This window comes from Nomascus leucogenys, chromosome 10 (genome assembly GCF_006542625.1).
Source record: "Nomascus leucogenys isolate Asia chromosome 10, Asia_NLE_v1, whole genome shotgun sequence".
Taxonomy (NCBI): Eukaryota; Metazoa; Chordata; class Mammalia; order Primates; family Hylobatidae; genus Nomascus; species Nomascus leucogenys.
The window spans coordinates 88,081,543-88,091,616 of record NC_044390.1 but is presented as its reverse complement, the minus strand read 5'-3'; the positions used below and the strand labels follow the sequence as shown (position 1 = coordinate 88,091,616).

At 46.5% G+C, this 10,074-nt stretch overlaps 1 pseudogene; it reads right to left on the bottom strand.

Annotated features, from left to right (window-relative positions):
• Window positions 1-2,308: 2,308 nt before the first annotated feature.
• Window positions 2,309-2,956, bottom strand: LOC100605414 (annotated as a pseudogene).
• Between the last annotated feature and the right edge of the window lie 7,118 nt (window positions 2,957-10,074).

The window sequence follows — 10,074 nt, the reverse complement described above, 5'->3', positions numbered from 1 at the left end:
TTTTAAAAATAAAAATAAAAATAAAAAAGTTCTATATACCATATGTAATTTGAATTTCAGAAAAACAGAAGAGGGAGAATGGGGCATTAAAATATTTGACAAAGTATATGCTGATTTCTCAAATTTATTCGAAGACAAATTTTTTTTATTTTTTTATTTTTTCCACAGTTGTCAAATGATCCTTTATTGAAATATTTTCCTTTGTGCTTAACTGGCTGGGCATTCCACAGCACCACTGTTGATGTCATCTATGATGTCATGAGGGTGACGGCCATCAACATTACAGCCCACAGACTGGGCAGTCCCCAGGATCTCTTTAATGGTACCAGAGAGTTCTCTGGCTGAGGATCAGTGCCACATCTGTCGAGCAATGTTGACAATCTCATCAAAAGTGGTATTTCCACTGTGTTTAATGTTTTTCTGCTTCTTTCTATCTCTTGGTGGTTCCTTGAGGGCTTTGATGATCAGGGCAGAGGCAGAAGGCACCACCTCAATCTGGGCTTGTCTGTTCTGAATGGTCACTGTAATCCTCAGGCCCTTCCAGTCACTCGTTGCCTTGGCAATGTCATCACCAACCTTTTTTTGGAAACAGACCCAGGGGGCTGATCTTGGGGGCCAGCGCAGAAGTGGCACCGACTTCACCTCTGGTGCACCTCAGGTATACGACTTTGATCTCATTGGAGTTAACTTTGGCGGCATGGTGGAGGCGGCTGGTGTTGGATGAACCCGGATTCAGGAGACTGAAGAAAGTTGCAACTTGGTCTCCTCTGAGCCGAAGGCCAAGAGTCGAAGAAAATTTATAGATTCAAAAATCTCAGTGAAGCCCAAGCAGCCTGAATACAAAACAATCTGCCAAGGCATGGCATAGTCAAATTTCTTTTTTTTTTTTTTTTGAGACACAGTCTCGCTCTGTCGCCCAGGCTGAAGTGCAGTGGCACGATCTCAGCTCACTGCAAGCTCCGCCTCCCGGGTTCATGCCATTCTCCTGCCTCAGCCTCCTGAGTAGCTGGGACTACAGGCGCCCGCCACCACGCCCAGCTAATTTTTTGTATATTTAGTAGAGACAGAGTTTCACCGTGTTAGCCAGGATGGTCTCGATCTCCTGACCTCGTGATCCACCCGCCTCGGCCTCCCAAAGTGCTGGGATTACAGGCATGAGCCACCGCGCCTGGCTCAAATTAGATTTCGATATCCAGTAACACTATCCTTCAAAAATGAAGACAAAATAGAGACATTGTCAGATAAAAACTGAGTTTGTCACCAGCAGACCTGTATTATAAGGAACATTGGCTGGGCACAGTGGCTCACGCCAGTTATCCCAACACTTTGAGAGGCTGAGAAGGGCAGATCATTTGAGGTCAGGAGTTTGAGACCAGCCTGGCCAACGTGGTGAAACCCTTGCTCTACCAAAAACACAAAAATTAGCCAGGCATGCTGGTGGGCACCTGTAATCCCAGCTACTCATGGGGCTGAGCCAGGAGAATCACTTGAACCCAGGAGGCGGAGGCTGCAGTGAGCCGAGATCGTGCCACTGCACTCCAGCCTGGGAAGCAGAGTGAGACTCTGTCTCAGAAAAAAAAGAAACATCAAAGAAAGCTCATCTGGCTGAAGGAGTTGATACCAGATAAAAACTCAGATCTATAGGGCCTGGCGCGGTGGCTCATGCCTGTAATCCCAGCACTCTGGGAGGCCAAGGCGGGTGGATCACGAGGTCAGGAGATCAAGACCATCCTGGCTAACACGGTGAAACCCCGTTTCTGCTAAAAGTACAAAAAATTAGCCGGGCGTGGTGGCGCATGCCTGTAATCCTAGCTACTCGGGAGGCTGAGGCGAGAGAATGGTGTGAACCCGGGAGACGGAGCTTGCAGTGAGCCGAGATGGTGCCACTGCACTCCAGCCTGGGTGACAGAGTGAGACTCTGTCTCAAAAAAAAAAAAAAAAAAAAACCTCAGATCTATAGAAAGGAATAAAAAATACCTGAGATGGTAAACAGGTGAGTAAATATTTTTAAATTGTATTTAAATTTTTTTCTTTGTTTCTTTAATAGATGTGACTATTTATTTTTTCATTTTTTTCTCTATTTTATTACTGAAATATGTTGTCCTGCCCATCCCACCCCACAATAAAAATCTCACCCAGCCCCCCATTTCTTTCCCTCATCCCCTCTTCCCCACACCATCCCAGAACAAGTCCTCCAGGATTCCCTGCCCACTGGCCATTTTAGAGTGTGTCCATTGGGTAGCAATATGGAAACCACCAGGGCCTTTGTGGAGAAAACGGAGGGGGTTGAGGGAGTCCCAGGAGGACCTTATTTGAGGGCTTTTGCCCCTTGCTCATAGGCAAGCTCAATCTCCTCATCATCTGGGCAGGTGGAGGCGGATTCTTCCCGTGCATAAGCATTGCTCAAGTGCTGACGCATTCCCGGGAAGGCCTCAGGGATGTTAAATCCCCGGTACTTCTTACACATCACCTGTACTATGTGTAGCTTTGGCAGCAGGTTGCAGTCAGCCAGGGTGAGCTCGTTGCCATTCAGAAACTTCCTCTGAGAGATGCTCTCATCTTCCGCACTGGTTTCATCCACTTCTTTTGGGAGGGGGGATGTTAAGTAATTGTCTAAAATCTTCAGGGCTTCTAGGAGTCCCTTCTCCAGATTATCACTGAGTGCTGGGTTTGAATTCTTGATGTAGGCAGAAAATTTGGCAAATATGTCCAGCCCAGCTGTGTTGGACTCAGGGTTCAGAGCTGCCAGCTTGAGGTATCTGGGAGGGCACAGCACTGCCTCCAGAAATTCTTCCATCTTGTTGGTGTCTGTGTGCACTTCAGTGCCATGCAGCAGGAATGGGAGCTGCCCTCCAGGGCACAGTTTCTGCACTCTCTCGGTCTGTCTCTTGGTGTCAATGGTGGTAACACTGAAGGTGACTCCTGTGACCCACAGCACCATGAACAGTCTCTGGGAGAAGGGGCAGTTCCCAGTCTCGGCCCCATCACTGCCAGCCTTCACGAACAGTTCAACTGGCGGTTGTTCTTCAGCTGTGGTTGCGTCCCCCTCTCACCCCTTTTTTTTTTTTTTTTTTTGGAGACAGAGTCTTGCTCTGTAGCCCAGGCTGGACCCAGGCTGGAGTGCAGTGGTGCGATCTTGGTTCACTGCTACCTCCACCTCCCGGGTCCCGGTTCAAGCAATTCTCCTGCCTCAGCCTCCCAAGTAGCTACGATTACAGGCATGCGCTATCATGCCCAGCTAATTTTTCCATTTTTAGTAGAGACGGGGTTTCACCATGTTGGCCAGACTGGTTTTGAACTCCTGACCTCGTGATCCACCCGCCTCAGCCTCCCAAAGTTCTGGGATTACAGGCATGAGCCACCATACCTGGCCCCCACTTTTTTTTTTTCCAAATAGATGTGGCTATTTAAAAGCTAAAATTATGACATTATATTGTGGGGTTTATAACAGAGGTCATTTATGTAATAAGAACAACAAAAGAGGGTGGACATGGAAATAAATGTAACCATATTGTGCAAAGTTCCTACATTTTATGGGAAATAGTACAATATTAATTTTAAGTAGATTGTGGGCCGGGCGCAGTGGCTCACTTCCGTAATCCCAACACTTTGGGAAGTCGACGTGGGTGGATCACTTGAGGTCAGGAGTTCAAGACCAGCCTGGCCCACATGGTGAAACCCCGTCTCTACTAAAAATACAAAAATTAGCTGGGCGTGGTGATACGTGCCTACAATCCCAGCTACTCGGGAGCCTGAGGCACAAGAATCACTTGAACCTGGGAGGCTGAGGTTGCAGTTAGCCAAAATGGAACCACTGCTCTCCAGCCTGGGTGAAAGGGTGAGACTCCAGCTCAAAAATAATAATAATAATAATAATAATAATAATAATAATAATATAGGCCGGGCACGGTGGCTCACGCCTGTAATCCCAACACTTCGGGAGGCCGAGGTGGGCAGATCACGACGTCGGGAGATGGAGACCATCCTGGCTAACACGGTGAAACCCCGTCTCTACTAAAAATACAAAAAATTAGCCGGGCATGGTGGTGGGTGCCTGTAATTCCAGCTACTCATGTGGCTGAGGCAGGAGAATGGCTTGAACCTGGGAGTTGGAAATTGGAGTGAGCTGAGATCGCACCACTATACTCCAGCCTGGGGGACAGAGTGAGACTCTGTCTTGAAAAAAAAAAAAAAGAAAAAGAAAAAGAAATGGTCAGGCAGAGCAAAGAAGAATATATAAGTATATGCTGTCTACGAAGCACATACTTTTAAAAAATGTTTTATTTATTTATTTATTTATTTATTAATTTTGAGACGGAGTCTCACTCTGTTGCCCAGGCTGGAGTGCAGTGGCACCATTTTGGCTTACTGAAATCTCCACCTCCCGCATCCAAGCAATTCTCCTGCCTCCGCCTTCCTAGTAGCTGGGATTACAGGTGCATGCCACTACGCCCGGCTAATTTTTGTATTTTTGTAGAGGCAGAGTTTCACCATGTTGGCCAGGTTGGTCTCGAACTCCTGACCTCAGGTGATCTGCCTCCTTGGCCTCCCAAAGTGCTGGCATCGCGCCCGGCCCAAGGCACATACATTTATTTATTTTTTATTTTTATTTTTTCAGATAGAGTCTCACTCTATCTCCCAGGCTGGAGTGCAGTGGCATGATCTGTGCTCACTGCAACCTCCGCCTTCTGGGTTCAAGCAATTCTCCTGCTTCAGCTTCCCGAGTAGCTGGGACTACAGGCATGCGCCACCACACCTGGCTAATTTTTTTGTGTGTTTTAGTAGAGACGGGGTTTCACCATATTACCTAGGCTGGTCTTGAACTCCTGAGCTCAGACAATCCACCTGCTTCAGCTTCCCAAACTGCTAGGTTTACAAGCCAGCTCTTTCTTTCTCTTTCTTTCTTTCTTTCTTTCTTTCTTTCTTTCTTTCTTTCTTTCTTTCTTTCTTTCTTTTCTTTCTTCTTTCTTTCTTTCTTCTTTCTTTTTCTTTCTTCCTTTTTTTCTTTTCTTTTGATGGAGTCTCGCTCTGTCTCCCAGGGTGGAGTGCAGTGGCGAGATCTTGGCTCACTGCAAGCTCCGCCTCTCGGGTTCACACCATTCTCCTGCCTCAGCCTCCTGAGTACTGGTGACTACAGTCACCGGCCACACCTGGCTAATTTTTTTTATTTTTTTTTTAGTAGAGATGGGGTTTCACCATGTTAGCCAGGGTGGTCTCCATCTCCTGACCTCGTGATCCATCCGCCTTGGCCTCCCAAAGTGCTGGGATTACAGGCATGAGCCACCACGCCTGGCTGGCACATACTTTAAATACAAACCCACACTGAGGTTGAGAGTAAAAGGTTGGAAAAATGATCTAAAATAAAAACACACATCATAAGAAAGCTATATTAATATCAGATAAAGTAGACTTCAAAACTAAGAACCTAAGACAGGTATTTCTTTTTTTTTTTTTTTTTTTTTTTTTTTTTTTTTTTTTTTTTTTTTTTTTTTTGAGACGGAGTCTCGCTCTGTCTCCCAGGCTGGAGTGCAGTGGCGCAATCTCGGCTCACTGCAAGCTCCGCCTCCTGGGTTCATGCCATTCTCCTGCCTCAGCCTCTCCGAGTAGATGGGACTACAGGCGCCTGCCACCACGCCCGGCTAATTTTTTGTATTTTTAGTAGAGACGGGGTTTCACCGTGGTCTCGATCTCCTGACCTCGTGATCCGCCCGCCTCGGCCTCCCAAAGTGCTGGTATTACAAGCGTGAGCCACCACGCCCGGCCTAAGACAGGTATTTCATAATGGTAAAAGGGGCACTTCATTAAGAAGATATAACAATTTTAAGTATCAACCTAATCATAGTTCCAAATACATAAAGGAAAAATGGATATAATTAAACGAAGAAGTAAACAAATTCATAATTAGAAATTTAATTATCTCTTAATAATTGATTGAGCTGCTAGACAAAAAAATCAGTAAGGACATAGAATACCTGAACATTATCAGCCACCTTGAATTAGTTGACTGTTATAGAACACCGCACCCCAAAATAATAGAATTCTTCTAAAGTGCACCTGGAATAGTCACTACAATAACCATATGTTGGCTATAAATAAGTTTCAATAAGCTTCAGAAGAATGAAATCTTACAGAACATATTTTGTGACCACGACAGAATTAAATTAACATCAACCACAAAGAAGATATCCAGGAAAGCCCCAAGTATTTGGAAATTAAACAAGATTCTTCCAAAAAATACATAGTACCCATGGTATACCCAAATAAATTGAAAACATGTCCACACGAAACACAAATATTGAGAGCTGCTTTATTCATACTTGCCAAAAGTTGGAAGCAACCAAAGTGTCCTCCAATAGGTGAAGGGATAAACAAACTCTGGTACATTCATACAATGGAATATTATTCAGCAATAAAAAGAAATGAGCTATCAAGCCACGAAAAGACATGGAAAAATATCAAAAGTATACTGCTAAGTGAAAAGCCAGCCTGAAAAGGCTACATGCTGTATGATTCCAATGATAAGACATTGTGGAATAGGCAAAACTATGGAGACAGTAAAAAGATCCGTGGTTGCCAGAATTTGATGGGGAGGGAGGGATCAATAGGCAGAGGGTGGGAGATTTCTGGGGCCGTGAAACTATTCCGTATGACATTATAATGGTGGTTACATACCATAGTATATTTGTCAAAGCCCGTAGACTGTACAACATGAAGAGCAAAACCTAATCTCATTATTGGCTCATCAACAGTAACAAATGTACTACACTAATATACCATGTGGTTAATAGGGGAGATTTACTGGAGGGAGAGGCCTAGATGGGAACTCTGTACTTTCCCATCAAGTTTTCTGTAAGCCTGAAACTTCTCTAAAAAACGCTTTCTGAAAACCCATGTTGAAAGAATGCAGTGACCCCGTGTCTAATAAGCTCACCATATACCTTACTTCTGATCTGTCTTCCCGTATCTCTCTCCCCTTAAGAACTCTCACTCTTAGTCAAGGAGGGAGTTGCAGAGGACAGAAGTGGATGTTGAGTATGACATCAGGCAAAACAATTTGTTCAGGATCCTGGCTTGCCTTCCCCTTCACTCAAACATTCATTCTACAGACATTGAGCTTCTATTCTGGGCTAATCTCTCTGCTGGGCACACAGGATATAACTGGCAACGAGTTACAATCCCTTCCCAAGAAGCATTCACAAGCTAAGGGAGAAACTGACAAGTAAACAGTCGACGACAGTTCATTATGCCAAGTGTCATGTGGGTAAATTCAGAGGATGATGAGAATGCAGAGAAGTATCTAATACAGCCTAGGTTTTGGTCAAATGAGATTTCCTGGAGGATGTGACATTGCAGTCAAGCCCCCAAAACTATGAGCACTAGTTAAGAGGCAATGGGAGGCCAGGCGCCGTGGCTCACACCTGTAATTCCAGCACTCTGGGAGGCAAAGATGGGTGGATCACTTGAGGTCAGGAGTTCGAGACCAGCCTGGCCAACATGGCCAAAGCCGTCTCCACTAAAAATACAAAAAAAATTAGCCGGGCATGGTGGTGGTGGGCAACTGTAATCCCAGCTACTCAGGAGGCTGAAGCAGGAGAATCACTTGAACCCAGGAGGCGAAAGTTGCAGTGAACTAAGATGGCGCCACTGCATGCCAGCCTCGGCGACAGAGTGAGACTTTGTCTAAAAAAAAAAAAGAGCCAATGGGAAACCTCCTGGACTTGATCAGCGGTTTGGAAGCAAAAAAGAACACAGCCCATGGGGAAGCTGCAAGCAGGTCACTATGGAATATAAACAAAGTGTACATGCATGTGTGTGGGAGAGAGGGGTGGATGACAGAGAGGAGAAATGGGCTGGAGGGACAGGTAGAGCCAGGTCAGACCTGAGCCTTGATGTTCTCAGAAACAATGCTTAAGCAGCCCAAACAGACCTGGTAATGCCAGCTCCCTGGAGTCTGTGCCTAAGGCAGAGGACCCATCCTCGGGGAGACTCCCCAAGTCTCTTTTGAACACACTTGGTGGAAGAAGCTATCCTATAATTACAGTGGTGATAATTAGAGGCACCTCCATGGCCTCTTTCTTTCTTTTTTCTTGAGACTGAGTTTCACTCTTGTTGCTCAGGCTGGATCTTGGCTTACCGCAACCTCCGCCTCCTGGGTTCAAGCGATTCTCCTGCCTCAGCCTCCCGAGTAGGTGGGATTACAGGCATGTGCCACTATTACCCGGCTAATTTTTGTATTTTTAGTAGGGATGGGGTTTCTCCATGTTGGCCAGGCTGGTCTTCAACTCCCAACCTCAGGTGATCTGCCCGCCTAGGCCTCCCAAAGTGCTGGGATTACAGGCATGAGCCACCGTGCCCAGCCTCCATGGCTTCTTTCAACAAATACTGCACAAGCTGTAGTGCTCTCACCTGCAGTGGGGTGCAGAGAGACAAAGCACCCCTCCTGGGGGGAGCCTAATGCCTGAGTCTCTTGCCAAGCACACCTGACTCCCTGGCTGAGGCCCAGAGATGTCACAGATACACTTGGGGCTGCTTCAGCTTGGAGCTGAGTGCCGCTGGCAGGGAGACTAAAAGTCGCTCCCAGTCGGGCACGGTGGCTCATGCCTATAATCCTAGCACTTTGGGAGACCTAGGCGGGAGGATTGCCTGAGCTCAGGAGTTCGAGACCAGCCTAGCCAACATGGTGAAACCCCGTCTCTACTAAAAATACAAAAAATAGCTGGGCATGGTGGTGGGTGCCTATAATCCCAGCTACTTGGGAGGCTGAGGCAGTAGAATGGCTTGAACCTGGGAGGCGGAGGTTTCAGTGAGCTGAGATTGCGCCACTGCACTCCAGCCTGTGTGACAGAGCAAGACTCTGTCTCAAAATAAAATAAAAATTAAAAAGTCATTCCCCAGATGCCACACTCTAGGCAGCTCCCACCCAAGCCACTGGCTTCAGATTTATTCCAACCTTGCCCTCTGGGGGTACTTCAAGCCTGTAGAGATGTTGACTAGGATCTAGAGGTGCCGTCTACTTCTTGGCAACCTTAGCCTGAGATACTCAAGCCATTAGTCTCTGGGCCCACACTTCATCTTCCTGGGACCAGGTACACGGTGTTTCCATGGGCTGGACATCATCCTGGCCCTGGCAAGTGCTGTGTAGCTTCTTATAGGGTCTGCAGCCACATTTCCTCAAGAAACACTTCGGGGGTCTCTGGTTCAGACAGAGAGAAGAAAATCTCTCCTCATTCACCATACCTTCACCAAACCCCTTCTCCCTCCTTTCTTCCACCAGATTTTTCCCACTGAAAAGAAGGGTCCCTTTGCTTCTGGGAAGGCCTCGACTTTCCTACTCCAGCAGCTCCCGTTTCATTCATCCAACACCAACTTTCCACTTGGCTTTGACTTCTATGACTCACTGGGAACCAAAGCCCAAGTGAATCGCCCAGAGGCTCAGTGTGGCATTTTCGTTTCAAAGGTGACATGTCTGGTCTGTTTTCTTCTTAGCTCTCCAAAGAAAAAGCTTCTGCATCACCCAAAGCCACTTCCAACGGCTTCTGGCCTTTCGCATGGGACCTAAAGCCTCACTCTGTGCCCCTTCGAAACTCAGAATGACTGTGTCATGTTCAAGGACACAGTTAGCTTTCTGTAAAAGCACTTGGCAACGTTGTGAGAGCTAAATGAATGTCAAGAATTTAGCCCGTGGCCAGACGCGGTGGCTCATGCCTGTAATCCCAGCACTTTGGGAGGCCGAGGTGGGCAGATCATTTGAGGCCAGGGGTTCGAGGAGTTTAGCCAATATGGTGAAACCCCATCTGTACTAAAAATAAAAAATTAGTTGGATGTGGTAGCTCACGCCTGTAATCCCCGCTATTTGGGAGGCTGAGGCAGGAGAATTGCTTGAACCTGGGAGGCAGAGGTTGCAGTGAGCTGAGATCACGCCACTGCACTGCAGCCTGAGTGACAGAGCAAGACTCTGTCTCAAAAACAAACAAACAAAAAATTAATTAAATTTAAAAAAAAAATTTAAAAAAGAATTTAGCCCCTTTGCCTTCTCATCTCTTAATATCCCTGCATCCGGTGGGTTTATGGCTG